Source organism: Ovis aries, chromosome 14, assembly GCF_016772045.2.
Source record: "Ovis aries strain OAR_USU_Benz2616 breed Rambouillet chromosome 14, ARS-UI_Ramb_v3.0, whole genome shotgun sequence".
NCBI classification, from domain to species: Eukaryota; Metazoa; Chordata; class Mammalia; order Artiodactyla; family Bovidae; genus Ovis; species Ovis aries.
The window spans coordinates 35,365,723-35,381,675 of record NC_056067.1 but is presented as its reverse complement, the minus strand read 5'-3'; the positions used below and the strand labels follow the sequence as shown (position 1 = coordinate 35,381,675).

General features: G+C 46.7%; 1 protein-coding gene, 1 long non-coding RNA gene and 1 other non-coding gene across 7 annotated transcripts in view; 2 read left to right on the top strand and 1 right to left on the bottom strand.

The window, feature by feature from the left end:
- Positions 1-483: 483 nt before the first annotated feature.
- The window catches only part of SMPD3 (sphingomyelin phosphodiesterase 3), a 99,133-nt gene continuing 83,663 nt past the window's right edge, over positions 484-15,953 (top strand). Inside the window, exons 1-3 of one of the 5 annotated variants that reach the window (XM_042231835.1) lie at positions 484-775; positions 2,693-3,118; positions 4,053-4,315. The gene's annotated coding sequence lies outside the window, so the exon portion shown is untranslated. Of the gene's footprint in view, positions 3,119-4,052; positions 4,316-15,595; positions 15,945-15,953 lie in introns of those variants that run through there. The other 4 variants (XM_042231836.1, XM_042231834.1, XM_027978114.3 and 1 more) reach the window with 4 other exon arrangements.
- On the bottom strand, positions 3,085-15,666 carry LOC132657744 (uncharacterized). Its single transcript, XR_009596311.1, has 3 exons — positions 15,343-15,666; positions 6,816-6,968; positions 3,085-4,269 (listed from the first exon to the last, which is right to left on the bottom strand). It is a non-coding gene; the product is annotated as an uncharacterized LOC132657744 (long non-coding RNA).
- TRNAR-CCU (transfer RNA arginine (anticodon CCU)) lies at positions 12,537-12,609 on the top strand. Its single transcript has one exon. It is a non-coding gene; the product is annotated as a tRNA-Arg (tRNA).

Genomic DNA, 15,953 nt, shown 5'->3' with positions numbered 1-15,953 from the left:
TGACTGGTTTCTTGTCATTTTTCTCAGTGAAAGAGAACTTTCTACCAAGTCCCTACTACCTCCAGTGGCTGGGTATTTCTTGACACAGTCCTTTCAGGAGTGGGACAGACTGGATCCCAGTACCTTGTGTGGGGCCCTAAATGGGAAACCTTGAAAAAGAAGGGCTAGCTTTGCGGTGGGAAACTAAGATGGCACCTGGCGGAAGAGATACGGGCGTGGTCTATGTTAGTTTTTGATTGGCTCTCTTGATTTCCATGCAGTGGACAGTGTGATCACAATAGACTCCTGTTACAATGAAGTGCATGACGACTTGACCTTTAATGTGATTGGTGCAACTATGGTATATTAAGATTTGACCTTTAACGTGATTGGTGCAACTATGGCATATTACAATTTGACCTTTAACGTGATTGGTTCAACTATGGAAAGTCCCTCGCAAAACCCCCTTGCTTGCCTATATAAACCAAGAGTTTGTGGCAATAAAGCAGAACTGCTTAGACAGAACTCCTGTGGTGTCTGATTGTCTCTTGCTCCCTGAGGGGCTGAGTTGGCAGACAGCAGGCTCACCTCTCCTCGGGACCCCTCAGCTTTGCTGAGGGAAGTTCCACTGCCTCTCTCTTTCTGTGGAGCGCCCCCCGCAGAAACTGGCGCCCAACGTGGGGCGCGAAGCAGACGGATGGGGGTGGTGTCACCATGCAACTCTGAAAGAAGGAGTGACGAAGGACCCTAGGCTGGTCGCAGCGCGGAGCTCCCCTTTAGAGGAATATCGCCTGAGGTAATCTGGGTTTCAAGGTGGGCCCCCCTCTGTTTTGAGGGAAGTGGCAAAAAACTCTCATTTTGTTTCTTTTCTTCTTTTCTGATCTGTCCTTAACTCCTTTTTTGGGAGTTTCAGTGAACAGGCAAACAGTTGTGGAGGCAATTGATAAGTCCTGGCTAGGGCCACTCTCTGGTGGACGTTGAAGGCCCCACAACAAGTAAGCCTCAGTAACTAGAGCCCGACCAGGTGAAACTCTCCTTTAAGCACATAAACAGTTTCAAAAGCATACCACAAGCCCAAATTTCTGGCCGCCACCACTCCCGGTAGGATTTTTGGTGGCTGTCCTCAGTGACTTTTGTTTCTATTCTCCCTCGGCAGCATGGGAAATAACATTGGGAAATCTGATGAGCCCGCACTCAGGGCACTGAGATATATGCTCATAAGCAGGGGAGTTGAGATTTCTGACGCCCAGGCCATTGTACAGTTAGCCCCCTGGGTTGCCTTGGCCAGTCTGTTCTCTTGGGACACTTGGGATCGAGTACAAACACTTGCTAGGCAGTGAGAGGTTCAACATGGTGAGGAGCCCCCCTTTAGGGTTCTGTCTGACCATTTCGGCCCTCAAGCTCTGCTTTTCACGGAGCGAGGAGCATGTCACTGATACGGGTACCCCCAATTCAAAATCAGAAAAACAATGGGAAAAAGACGAGGAACGAGTCATGTCGGACCAAAATATAGTAAAAGAGACTGTAGGGAATAAAGACTCAAAAACGAATAGTGGACCATGGGAGCCTTTCGGGGATGATAAAGGGGCGGAAGACAATAGAGACCCCTCTGATGCCCTGAGACTGGGAGCCCAGGGGAGAGATCTGTGCCTTTCCCTGCCTCCCCCATTTGAGGAAGTTTTGGGAGCACCTTGGGTGGGAAAGACAATGAGGTCACCTTGGGAAAGGAGAACCTATCCCGGGGACCCTTGGAGATCCTCGCTGCCCTTTACCGGCCCAACTCAAGCCTTTCCTGTAAATGTTAACCTGGTGGGGGGAATAGGCCAGCAGCCTGGTACCCCTGGGAGGCCAATGATTTAAAAGGGCTCAAAAAGGCAGTGGCAGAGGATGGCCCAAACTCCCCGTGGGCAGAAACTATTCTCCAGGGCCTGGCTCATCAACCTTGTATGACCCAGGACTGGAAGATGCTATGTAAGGCAGTACTCCCCAGTAACACCTATATCAAATGGTGTGCCTTTCTCAAGGAAGAGTGTTATGCTCAGGCAGAAAGAAATCAAGCTGCCAACCCTGCTATCCCAGTAACTTTCGGGATGTTGTCAGGAACGGCAGATCAATGGAGTATGGGACCTCAACAGGCCACCATTCCTGGTCCTTACACAGATCAGGTATGGTCCATATGCTTGGCCACCTGGAAAAAGCTTGCAGAGGGCCCCAGTGAGTCCCCTATATCGGGCATCACTCAAAAAAATAATGAAGACCTCTCCACCTTCATAGATCGGGTGGAAAAGGGTATAAAGAGGAAATTCCCTCCGGGGCCCCTGAGAGATCAATTTGTTAAGCTATTAGTCTGGGAAGGGATGAACTCAGACCATAAGTTGGCTTGTGCAGGACAGAAAGACCGCTCTATGGAGCGATGGATTATAGCACCAAAGACGTGGGGATACAGAACCATCAGACCCGCTCTATTTTGACTGCCCTTCAGGCTCAGACTGAAGCCCTTACCGAGGCGATGACCAAGGTCCTCTCCGCTATGATGGCCTCTGGGGGGACCACATCCAAGGGACCCCAGCCCTATATGGGTGCCAGCAAGGAATCTTGAATTTACACCACAAGAAAGGGGTCAAATTTCAAAATCTGACACAGATTAAAGAGACATTCACATATTGAGCCCAAGAACAAAAAGTTCCTGAGGCGATCTTCTCTTCCCTTTCAGATCATCAATGCAGCAACCCTGGTGGACACTGCTCCTGGTGATCGTCGGATTACCTATCCTCTCCTTGCTGACCTTCGTCATTGCCACAGCTGTACAACAGTTTTTAGAATCTTTGAAGCCTGGGTTTAACGACACCTATATCAAACCATGAGGCCATCAACCATGAGGGTACAACAGTGTCAGCATCCGTACTGGGAGTTCAACAAGCTCAGACCATCGAGGTTATAAACAACATATCCACTGCCTCTGCTCAAGGATTTCAAACCAGCTCGAACACCTAAGATTTGCCATAACGGGACTCCAACAACAGCTTGATCTCCACACCAGAGTGATCGAGATGTTGAGCGTCTTGGCACACATAGACTGCGATGTGCGATCCCAGCTTTTGTCTGACAGCTTTTCCAGTGTTAAATGAGACTCTAACAGGTGAAAAAGAGAGCAACGGACCTATGGGACTGGGTACAAAGTCCATTTACCTGGTTTAAAAATGCCTTCTAGTTGCTTGTTTTTGTTATTCTGCTTGTTGTAATATTAAAGGTAAAATCTCACAGCCCGCAATAGGAGCTTACAGCAAAAAATAGTTATACTTGCCCAGGTCATGGAAAAGGAGCCCCACATTAGGCACCCACAAAACCCCTGGATTAATTTAGCCCTTCAAGAGATTAACCGAGACAGATAAGAGTTCTAGAGGCCCATCTAGAGAGAGTCCGCCTAGCCCCCAAGAGGTGGCTGGATAGCCAATGACGGGTAAGACCCTGAGAGGAGGGCAACCTAAGACAGGCACAGCCACGAGAGGGGCTGGCGAGGCTGGAGGTTGGCCGCCTACAGCTTTACGCCTTGTTCTACAGAACATCAATACAAATGTCTCGAGAGCTTAAATAAAATAAAAAAGGGGGAGATGTGAGGCCCTAAATGGGAAACCTTGAAAAAGAAGGGCTAGCTTTGTGGTCGGAAACTAAGATGGCGCCTGGCGGAAGAGATAGGGGCGTGGTCTATGTTAGTTTTTGATTGGCTCTCTTAATTTCCGTGCACGTGGACAGCTCGTGATCACCATAGACTCCTGTTACAATGAAGTGCATGACGACTTGACCTTTAATGTGATTGGTGCAACCATGGTATATTAAGATTTGACCTTTAACGTGATTGGTGCAACTATGGAAAGTCCTTCGCAAAACCCCCTTGCTTGCCTATATAAACCAAGAGTTTGTGGCAATAAAGCAGAACTGCTTAGATGGAACCCCTGTCGCGTCTGATTGTCTCTTGCTCGTCGAGGGGCTGAGTTGGCGAACAGCAGGCTCACCTCTCCTCGGGATCCCTCGGCTTTGCTGAGAGAAGTTCCACCGCCTCTCTCTTTCTGCAGAGCGCCCCCCGCACCTTTGGAGTCACAGTAATTAAAGAACTGGAGAGCTGCCCTGCCTTGATCTTGCTGCAGTGATTGTCACAAGGACTTACCTGATACCAAGTGGTTCCTTTATTCCTAGAGGAAGAGGATGAAGCACCCCAGCCATGAATGGAATTGTGAACTGAGCCAAAACACTGGAAGACCAGGAGCTGCCACAGCGGGCTACTGGGATAAGCTGAAACAGGAATAAGACTGACGTAGTGAGAAGATTTTAGCTCCAGGTAAGTGAAAATATTTCAACAGCCAGAGCTGTCCCACAGTGGAATGTGCTGAAGAAAAGGCAATTCCCAGGCGCTGCTGATGAATGACCAGCTCAGCTCTGCCACTTACTGACTGTTTGACTCTCAGCTACTACCATAACCTTGATGGGTCTCAGTGTCCTTGTTGGTAAAACAGGAATTGCAATGGTGCTTAGTTCATGGAACTGTGGTAAAGATTTAATAAGAGAAGCACGTACAGTTCCAGGGTACTGCCTGATACAAAGTAACTTAGACACTGAAAAACTCTACTTAGATGAAATGATGTTTGAGAACTTACATTCTATGCTGGCTTCATAGTGGATTTTATCTTATTTGATATCAAAATAATATATACAATCATATTTGGCAAGAGGATTAAAATTTGTAATTGCAGTATTAACATCACAAAGATCACTAGCTAGAGCAGGGATAGAACCTACAGTCACCTATGAGGATCACTCTGAACAATGTGAACACATTTCTGATACGCTATGGTTCAGGCCCAGCCCATGACCTCTGGCTCATTCGGACACACCGTGATCTTTGTCCTCCCTGGAGGTGCACCAGGGTACTGGACAAAGGCCAGGATCAGGCCAGTGCTAGTGTTCAGCACTCAGGGAGTACCCTAAGGCAGAAGTACCACCCCTGATACACGTCCCGGGCTGATTTGGGCATGATCTGGGGTTCAGAATAGAAAGTCCCCAGAGAGGCTGTACTCAATGTCACAAAACTCCCAAGGGCCCATTCATGGCACGGCAGCAGTGCCAGCCTCAGCCCCACTCTGGGTCATCCAGGGCTGATGGATTCAGATGGCAGCCTGTGAGGCAGGACTCTGGAGGCACAGCCAGGCAGGGCTGGAGAGCCCCAAGCCACAGCTCAGTCGGACAAAGGGCAGCCTGAAGGCAGCGCAGGGTAGAATCCCAACCTACTCATAATCCCTCCTGTGTTTCCTGTGGTGGGGGCCATTCTCAGAGAGGTTTCCTCTTCTGCCCCATGCCCAGGGGCAGCTGCACAGCCACAGGTGACCTGCTTAGCCCCGCCTCCGGCCCTGGCTGTTGGTAATGGTCCAAGGGTAGTAGAGGGCAAGCAGCTGGTCTGCCTGTGTGTGCCCAGCAGGCCCTCTGACAACTGCCATCTCCATTCCAACGGCCTTGGGGTCAGTGGTCAGTCTTTAAGTGTTGAGCCAGTTCTAACCCACAAGTTCCTGCCATCATACCCTCTCGCCAGCTTTCCAGGCATGCCTAGACCTGTCTGAACTCTCAGCAGGTACAGAGCTACCTGCTCTGACTCTCCTCATGCACACTACTTAAGTATCAAAATCCCAAACAATAATATCTTATATGTGTGTGGTGCTTGGCATTTTTCAATGCACTCTTCATATCCTGTGTATGTGATGAGTGTTGTGCTTAGTCACTCAGTCATGTCCAACTCTTTGTGACCCCATGGACTATAGCCCACCAGGCTCCTCTCTCCATGGGGATTCTCCAGGCAAGAATACTAGAGTGGGTTGCCATGCTCTCCAGAGGATCTCCCCAACCCAGGGATCAAACCCAGGTCTCCTGTATTGCAGGCAGATTCTTTACCATCTGAGCTACCAGGGAAGTCCAAGAATACTGGAGTGGGTAGCCTATCCCTTCTCCAGGGAATCTTCCTGACCCAAGAATCGAAGCAGGGTCTCCATTGCAGGCAGATTCTTTACCAGCTGAGCTACCAGGGAAGCTATCCCATGCATAGCTCACAAAATCTCTAGGAGACTTGAGACTCAATGTCCCAAACCCCAACTCAGCAATGGTCTAAGGAGGTACCACCATGACTACAGTCCAGCATACAGGCCCTGCCACCTGCACCACAGACACTCTTTTGCTGGATGGTGCCCATAACACTGCTCTCACTGGAAACTGAGACTGTACCCATCAAGTCCCTACAAGGGTTGTGAAGCAGATCCTGCTCCTTTGCTGTCACTGGCTTCTAACTCAAAACTGGTGAGGGGTGGCACGGGTTGTGGGTAGGGTTTGTCTGACTGGAGGAGCCCGAGCCTGAGACCAGTGTCTAGGTCTTAGCTGCAAAGGAAAATGGCTCTACCTCATGAGGCGTGGAATTCCTCAAGCACAGGAGGGAGGCTTAGCTGCCAAGCAACCAAAATGAGTGACAAATGTCCAGCCTTGCATCTCATTCCATCATCCCACCAACACTTGAAGTTGTCAGAGAGATTCTTATTATCCCCATTTTAGACAGCAGAAGCTCTACACGTTGAAATAAAACAAGGAGAAAAGCGAAGTCTTGTTTTCGGTCAGGTTTAAAAAGATTAGCTGCAGAAGTATGGAATAACAGGAACTAGGTTTGCCTTCAGGTCACGTAAAGACAGTCTTAGAATCTCAGCAGACCTTGAACTTCATATGAACCGGCTAAAGAGGCTGCTGACATGGCCACTGCAGACTTGTGAGTGTGACAAGGTCTCGGCCTCTGGGCCTGCCAGACTTACCTGGGGTTGACCATTCCAGTCTGACCACATATTTGCAGAGATGGGCAGCCAAGGTAGGGAGGTTCTGTAACAACTGGTGCGTGGGCTCTGCTGTTTCAGAGGGCAGAAATGGGGCCACACAGGAGCTACAAGGACCACATGCCAGATCAACACCTGTAGAACAGGGCAAAAACAAGACAGGCTTCTTTGTGAGGTGGAGAATACCTCATGTGTATATACCTTCATGCACAAAGAATACCTTCCTGTGTATACCCCACTGCCAGGAGAACACAAACTCTGGTACAGAAAGCCATCTATCAGAAATTTTAATTGAACTAGATGATAAATACAGTCCCTTCCAACTCTAAGAGACTATAAGTCAACAATGTGTTCTAAACATTGGGCATAATCTACAAGGTAGGACAATGACCCTCCAAGAACCTCCTAGGGACCCACAGAACTAAACAATGACAAAAACAAAAATGTGCACTCTTCCTAGACATCAATTACATGCAAAAATAAAAGGGAAGGTCATTTTATATGTTACATTAGCCCAAACTGAAAAGTAACATTCAATACTGGAGAGGTTGTGATAAAGCTGGAATATTCATGCTAGCAACTGGGTAAAATGGGTACCAGTCCTTTTTGAAATCAATGAGGCAGGTGGTATCAAAAAACCAAAAACATATTTAATTTTTGACCCCAGTAATTGTTCACTTGGGAATCTATCTTAAAGAATAATTTGTAAAGGGGAATTACTCTATACTTAGAGGTACTCATTACATCATTATTAACAACAAACAAGCAGTCTTAAACAGGAGAGAGAGATTAAGTATAGTATGGTGTTAGATGGCATATTAGGCAATTATTGTAGATGGTGTTTATAAAGAATCTCTATTCCTCAAGGGCAAGTCCTGCATCCTATTTACTGCTGTAGCCCCAGCACTGTCTGGATCATAGAAATGCCTCATTTGGTATTTGCTGAATGAGTGAATGAGCAACTGAGCAAGAGAATTCAATCTTAGCAAGGGAAAATGCTCATTATATGTTGGAAAAAAAAACAAGCAGAACTCAAAATTATATCTAATTTATGATTTCCAGAATATGACAGATTATATACATGTGTCCTACATGTGGACTGTGTGAAAGTGAAAGTGTTAGTAGCTTAGTCATGCCCAACTCTCTGTGACCCTATGGACTGCAGCCCATCAGGCTCCTCTGTCTATGGGATTTTCTAGACAAGGACACTGGAATAGTTTGCCATTTCCTTCACCAGGGAATATTCCCAACTCAGGGATCAAACCCAGGTCTCCTGAACTGCAGGCAGATTCTTTACCAACTGTGCTACCAGGGAAAAATAAAAACAGGTGTTAGGGTCATGTACTAGGGATGATGTGTTATTCATTCCCATGTTTTTCTGAGTATCTGTTATGAACCAGGTACTATGCTACATGCTGTGAGTAGAGCAGTAAACAAAATAAGACACAGTCTCTACCCTAAAGGGGAGTTAATTCTGGTGGGTTAGTGGAGTGAGAGTGGGGAAGAGACAGATAATAAACAAATAAGTAAGTGAATATATGTCAGGTGGTAGGTAGTAAGTGCTATCAGATAAAAAAGAAAGAAAGAAAAGCAGGAAAGGGGGATAGAGGGCTCCAGGAGAGGAAAGGCTGCCATTCTATATGTGATGTCCATGAGGATATTTAGGGAAGATCTTTCAAGCAGCTGGAACAGTAAGTGCAAAGGCCCTGAGGCCAGAGTGTACTTGATGCAATCAAGGAACAGCATGGAAGTCAATGAGCTGAAGCAGAAGATGCCTAGGAGATGAGGCGAGAAGCTACAGGAGTCAGAATAGATGAGGCCCTTAAGCCATCATCAACACTTGTAGGGCTTGCACTTGAAGAGACAAAGAGGCCACTAGAGGCATTTATATAGAGATGTGACATGTTTAAAAAGGAATCACTACTTTTATATCCTTTTATAAGAATATTTTATGAAATTTAAGATGAAAGGAAGAATTTTAAACAATGGACAGATTATCATTACATTCCTGAGTTGATTCACAAAATAATTTCTGAGCCCCCCTGCTTCAGAGGGGTGGAATAGCATGTCTATTTCAAGATTACAAAGATATATCAACCATACAAAAGTCTTTTTTTTTTCTTTTTTTTTTTGGCCTCACAGCACAGGATCTTAGTTCCTGGATCAAGGTTTGAACCCAGGCCCTTGAACAGTGAAAGAGCTGATTCCTAACCTGAGACTGCCAGGGAATTCCCCACACACAAAAGTATTTTTAAATAACACTGCTTTTTTCTTTAAGAAAAAAAAGAGAGATTATTCAAATTAATTAACTGATTTTGTCCTTTTTTCCTTCAGAAATTATGGAGGTAATTTTTTAAATTAACATTTAGATGCACATTTCATATTCTATACGAAGTCCCTTAATTGTAAACTAAGCTGCTGCTTGGGAAATCCTAAAGTTGGCTGCTTATTTGACTCCTCTTAAATATCTCATGCACAATTTCTATAGCATCACTCACAACCCATCATTACTGACAGGAGACCCTTGTGGGAAGTCTGTATGTGCTGGCAAGATTATCTGAAAGACTAATAAAATCCTTTTCAAGGATGCAGAAAGGAAAACGGCTACATTTCAAAATCATGATATTTCAAAGGCATGAATTAAGCTCTAAACTCTACATTTGAAAAAAAAACCAACACAAGTTCTCTAATTTATGTTTTAAACTGAGAAAACAAATCGTTGCTAAGAAATGAAATTTGCAAAATTCTTAAACACATTTTCTAGTTGATATGCATGTACTTAAAACTACAAACTATACCAAAATATAAATGCAGGAATCACTAGCATTGAACTTGGTTGATATGATTTCATCATGAAATCTGGAATTGTTGTTTGGTTTGGTTAAATTTATTCCTAGATATTCTGTCTTTTAGATATATATAAAACTGATCATGTGTAGATGATGTTGAGATGATACTTCTGTGAAAACATATGAGAGAGTTTATTCCTTCTCTTCCTACTTACCCCTCATGCTCTGAGTAAAAGGGCTCCTCCTTAGCTCTTCAACATCTTGATTACTATGATAATCATATCAGAGGGTTCTGCACCCTATCCCTTCTCCTTGCCCTCATCTGTTAACTTCTCACACAACGTACAGTTTGGCACAGGGCTACAAGACTTCCTCTCTCCTTCAAAGCAGTCATATTCTTGGAAGACTTCCCAATGACCCATCCAACAAACGCGCTTCTCAAACCCATGACCTCCTCTGAAGAATTGTCTCCCTTGTCCTGCAGAGCCCAGCCCTGGATCAGCCTCACCAGTAGCTTTCTCCCTGTGTATCTCAGGGCTGATGGGATGCTGAAGAAAGCCCATGCCTCACAGATTAGTGCTCCCACGAATCCATGGCCTCCAGCCTCATCAGTTCCTCACCACCAGCCCGCAGTCTCTGTGGGCTGCTCTTAGCTTTCCCTCCTCTTCTCCATAGCAGCCATCTTGAATATTTTCTTCTTTCTTCAAGCTTCCCACCACATCTCACTTCCTCACACTGAGCAGGTATTCTTGCCTCCCATCCCAAGAAAAGTAATAGCCATCAGGCATGAATTCCCTCCATTTCCTGAATCCACCTCCCGACTACCTACCAACCAATTTTTGATCTACCTGCATCTCCAAGTCCTCCTTCCCTTCTCCTGCCTGAGGCTCACTCTGAACCTCATCGCCCCACCTCCATCCTCTTGCTGATCTCACTTCATTCTTCAATCCTTCTCTTTCCTGTATCTTCAACTATTCATATACAGATTTTTCCCTACGAACATTTTTAAAGGTCCTAATCTCTTCCAACTTAAAACTGTCTCCCAACGCTATTTCCTTTCTGGTTTTCTCTCTCCTCCTCTTCAAAGCTGCTAACAAGTTATCTACATCTATCTCCCACACACTCAGACTTCCACCCTGCTGCTCCATTGAACCTGGTCTCTCCAGGATTGCCAGTGACCTCTTTGTTGCTAAATTTGGTGTTCATTTGTTCAGACGTTGGCTTACTAGACTGTTCTACAGCATGTCAACTCACATCCTCCAGGTGGCTTCTGTGCACACTATTCTTTGGTTTTCCTCCTATTTCTCTGTTCTAACCTTTTCTTCTGGGCTCTTCTTCCTCTATTTGTCCCTTAAATGTTGGCATATCTCAAGGGATTTTTGTTTTCTCTTTCACCCTCTCTACAGAAGGGTTCGGAGAAGGTAATGGCAACCCACTCCAGTACACTTGCCTGGCAAATCCCATGGACGGAGGAGCCTGGTAGGCTGCATGGGGTCGCTAGGACATGACTGAGCAACTTCACTTTCACTTTTCACTTTCATGCATTGGAGAAGGAAATGGCAACCCACTCCAGTGTTCTTGCCTGGAGAATCCCAGGGAGGGGGGAGCCTGGTGGGCTGCTGTCTATGGGGTTGCACAGAGTCGGACACAACTGAAGTGGCTTAGCAGCAGCAGCAGCAACAGAAGAGTTACATTCATTTCCATGGCTTCAGTTATCATGTATATGTTAAGAGCCTGATAACTTAAGGTGCTTTCTCCAGATCACATCTCTCAAGGATAACAGGCTCTGTCTTTTTGGTTTGAATTAGGTTCAGGATAATAGTATCCCTGATCGCTTCTTCTTTGGCCTGAATTCATTATTCCCATATATCTTTTCCCAAGATAAGCTCCAAATCACCCAATGGACATCTCACCTGATGTCCCACTCACCTCAGGATTATCTCCTCCTCTTCCTGCCTAAGCCTGCTCTTTTACTATTTCATACCCCACAGGAAAGCACCACCATCCACTCACCTTGTTACCCAACGCAGATACCTGGACATCATCCTTGACTCACCACTCTCCTCCTCACCCTCAGCTCATCACTCACAAAGTCCTCTTCATATTTCTTTCTCCTTTTTTTTTTTGTCCATGTTACACAACTTGTGGAATCTTAGGTCCTCGAGCAGAGATCGAACCCAGGTCCGATTGAGTCCTAACCACTGGACAGCCAAGGAATTCCTTGAATATTTACCTCCTTAATACAGCTCAGATACACCCTTTTTTTCATCTTCATGGACTCTGTGCTTGATAACTGCAGCAGCTTCCAACCTACATCTAAGCCTTATTCTCTCCTGGTCATTCTCCACACAGGCCCTGAAAGTGCAAGTATTAGTCACTCAGTCCTGTCAGACTCTTTGTGACCCCATGGACTATAGCCTATCAGGCTCCTCTGTCCATGGAATTCTCCAGGCAAGAATACTGGAGTGGGTAGCCATTCCCTTCTCCAGGGGATCTTCCTAATCCAGGGGATTGAACCCAGGTCTCCTGCAGGCAGATTCTTTAGTGTCTGAGCCACCAAGGAAGCCCCCACACAGGCCCTAGACCTTTTCAAAATGTACATCTTCTTAAAAATCTTCATTATTGTTAAAATAAAGTTATATTTCTGATATACTAGGCTCTTCGGGAGCCCGCCCTGATTAATCACTCCAGCCCCATGTCTGAGATTCAGCAGCCTAGTTAATCCCCTCATTATTGAATTAGAAGACATATGGAACTTCACCAAGACCTTTTGTCTCTCTAACAAGGTAGGAGGCTAGCTCAGGGTTCCCCTGGAATCCCTTGCAACTCCAGCTTATAAGCATCTAGAATTTTCCCTACAATTCTGTGCTCTAAAACCACCCCTCCTCCCTTAAAAAAGACAAAACAAGGGACTTCCCTGGTGGTCCAGTGGCTAGGACTCTGTGCTCCTGATGCAGGGGGCCTGGGTTTGATCCCTGGTCAGGGAACTGGATGCCACATGCTGCAACTAAGAGTTTGCAGACCATAACTAAAGATCCTGCATGCTGCAAATAATACACAGTGCAGCAAACAAAAAACAAAACAAATATGTGGGGCGCATGTCTGAGCAAAATCATACAATAATAGGAGAGGGAATGGGGATTTGAACTCAGATCACCCAGAACATTACCTCCTGTCTATTTATTCATAGTCAAACCAACTTCTGATTAATTCAAGATGAAGATTGTGGAAAGAGACAAACATTCATTCAGTGCTTAATATTTATGAAGTGTTTTACATAAGGCATTTCATTTCTCCCTTTCAACACTGTCAAATAAGCAAACTGTAGATGTTAGAAGGTGGTTTTACAAGGTCACACAGCTAGTAAATGGGTTTGAATGCCCCACTTCCACCTTATTAGCTGCTCCCTACCACTAATAAACAGCATTTTACAACTGAACAAACAGGTCCAGCCTGGGGTCATATACACCTAGTCAGAGGCAAAGTCAGAATTAGAATCTGGATTTTGCAACTCAGCTTGAATGAACAGATGCTATTTTAGTCCCTGCTTTCTGTGAGAATCATGGAACCCTGACTTTTACCCTGCAGATAACAATTTCCTGAAAACTAGCACTACTCCTGAAAGGCTAAGCTGACCTCTAGAGTTTCAACTGTTGCTCCAGGAGGTCTTCTTGGGCAGCCTCCTGTTGATACTCTGCTGCTGCTGGGCTGATGCCCACCCTGTGGTGTAATCCTCCCCTCTTCCCACTTTTCCAACAACCTCTGCTCTCGCTGCATCCACAGAACTAGGCACTCTGTGTCAGCACAAATCCCATTTTCCCCTGCCTCCTACACTTTCCTCATCCTCAGTAATAAGACACTCAACTGTCCATTTAGTTTCAAAGGCCTTTCCTCGTGGTTTAACCAGAATCAAAGCCTCTCTGCCATGCCCCATAGAAATCCTGTTAGTTCTTCTCTAACTGCAATCTATTTGACTCCTTCTCCCATTCTAGCCTTCCCTCTTTGCATGTCATCAACACAAGGACTGCGGGGTTGCTTTCTCGGGCTCTGTCCTTTTGGTTTGAATCAGAATCAGATTCAGATAAACCTCCTTGTTACTTCTTTGGCCAAAAATTAACTATTCCTGTTTATTAAAGCATTTTTCCAAGAATGCTTTAGCTAAAATATATCCAAAATGCCTGGACATAGTGATGTATGAAGCACTTGTGGGATTAATTGGACCATCTGGCCAATACCAGGATTCCAAATGGGGGAAAAAATCAGAAAAGATGTTACCTAGCAAGGTGGAATAGCACACCAGGGCCCTATGATGCTGAGAAGAGGGCTGAAAGAAGGGCAGGGATCTCAGACTGTCTTTACTTCATTACTGACAGGAGCAGGAGCTCTTTCCCAGAAAGGGAGTGGGAGGCAGAATGTTTAGGCACAGAAAGAAGAAGGGCCAACAGCTAGAAATAGAGGAACACGAAGAACTGATGACATTTAGGGGAGAATTCACAGGACTTCTAAAGAATAATAAGCATAAATCTATCACTCCCTGCGTCACAGGACTGAAAATGTCAAAGACCCTCTAAGCACTCAGGCAAAATTTCAATCCATTGTGTGAATAACATAAACATTTCTTCAAAGGGGTGGCATCTCTCGTTGAACACTTTCAGCAGTGGGAAATGTCTAATCTTAAGAGATTAAAATCATGGAGGTGGAAGGCAAATTCAATTACACTACATTCAGTTTCAATTCTACAAGTATCTACTGAGTACGTACTATGTGCCAGACACTATAGGCACTGGACTCTAAGTGTAAATAAAAGACACGGTTCCTGCTCTGTGGATCTTATCTGTGGAAGACAGATATTCAAACAAGTAGAATGAGGGAAGTAGAGAGTGCAGCTCGAACACAAGGTGAGGTACGTCATAAGTAGCCAGGCATCTGGGAAGGCTTCACTAAGGAGGCAGCGTCTAGGCTGGGGCTTGAAGAGCGTGAGGAGTTAGCTGAGCGTAAGGTGGAGGGACCCACGGGAGAGAACGGGTGCTTAAGGCGTCCCAGCTTCCAGAGAAGTTCAGAGTGTGGCAAGAAAGTGGAGTCTATATCTCGAGAGGCCTTTAGATTGATACTGAGGAATGTGGTTTAATTCCAGAGGCAATAGGAAGCCTGGTGGACGCTTTTTTAAAAAAGCAGGAGAAGCGCCCTCTCTCTACAATGTGAAAGACGTTGCGGTACGGGGAGGAAGGGCGTGAAGGAGGCCAGAAGCCAGGATGGGAAGGCCTTGATGACCCAAGGAAAATGACCAAAAGTAAAGCGCCTCTCTACGACAAGACAGGGCCAAAAACAAAGGGATAGAGTTCAGAACGCGCCCCTTCCATTCTCAAGCCGAAAGTCTCCGTCCTCTCTCACCGTTGCTGGGCAAAGCACGGAGGCTCGCTCTCGGTTTGCCCTAATACCGTGGGGTGTGGGCGGGGAGACAACTCCACGCCCTTCTTCCCAGATAAGAAAACTGAGGCCCACAGTCCTGGTGTGGGGACCAAGGCGAAGAAAGAATGCAAACGGCCTCCCAAGAGGGTGCCCAAAGTCACGCACAATCCGTCGAGGGTCCCGGGGCCTGCCCCATTTCTCCATCAGCCATTCCCAACTGGCCGCCTTTGCTATAGAAACAGTCCTCCCGCCCTCCTCAGCGCCTCGGTTTCGTCAATGCACCCTGGGAAATGCAGTCTATCTCTCGTTACCTGTCCGATGCATGAGCCCACTCTGCGTCCCTAAAGGACTACAAGTTCCAGAAGGCTATGCAAAAATTCTGGTGGTCTCTCGGGGATGTGGTCTTGGAGGAGAGACTGAGGAACCCCGCGGGCGGGGCCTAAGGGAGTGGGGATGGCGCCCCCCAATGGGCGGCCTCCTGGGCGGAGCCCAGGCCGCCATTGGCTACGGCGGCACGGAGGAGGCGGGGACAGCGGAATAGAGGCGCGGAGCTGTTCGCAGCTCCAGGTGCTGAGTCCGAGGGAGGCTCTGGACCGGAGAGCCGCGGTCGCAGCCGTCACCGCCGCTGCCGCCGCGAGAGCCATAGCCTGGAAGCTGAAGCCGTGAGGAGCCCAGAGGAGCCCAGAGGAGCTGGGTGCGCTGCCGGGCGGCGATAGCCCTCCCGCCACTCTGAGGTCGGTGCTGCTGGATTCGCTTTTGTTTTATTGGGGAAGGAAGGAACAGAGGCGTGAGGGGACCTGAGAGTTGATGGGACCAGTCCTCGCCGCCCCCAAGACCATCTGTCCCGGAGAGCTGCTGACCGGCTCCTCGTGAGTCTCCCTGTGGCCCCGTGCCTGGGATCGGAGCAGCTTTGGTTAGTTTT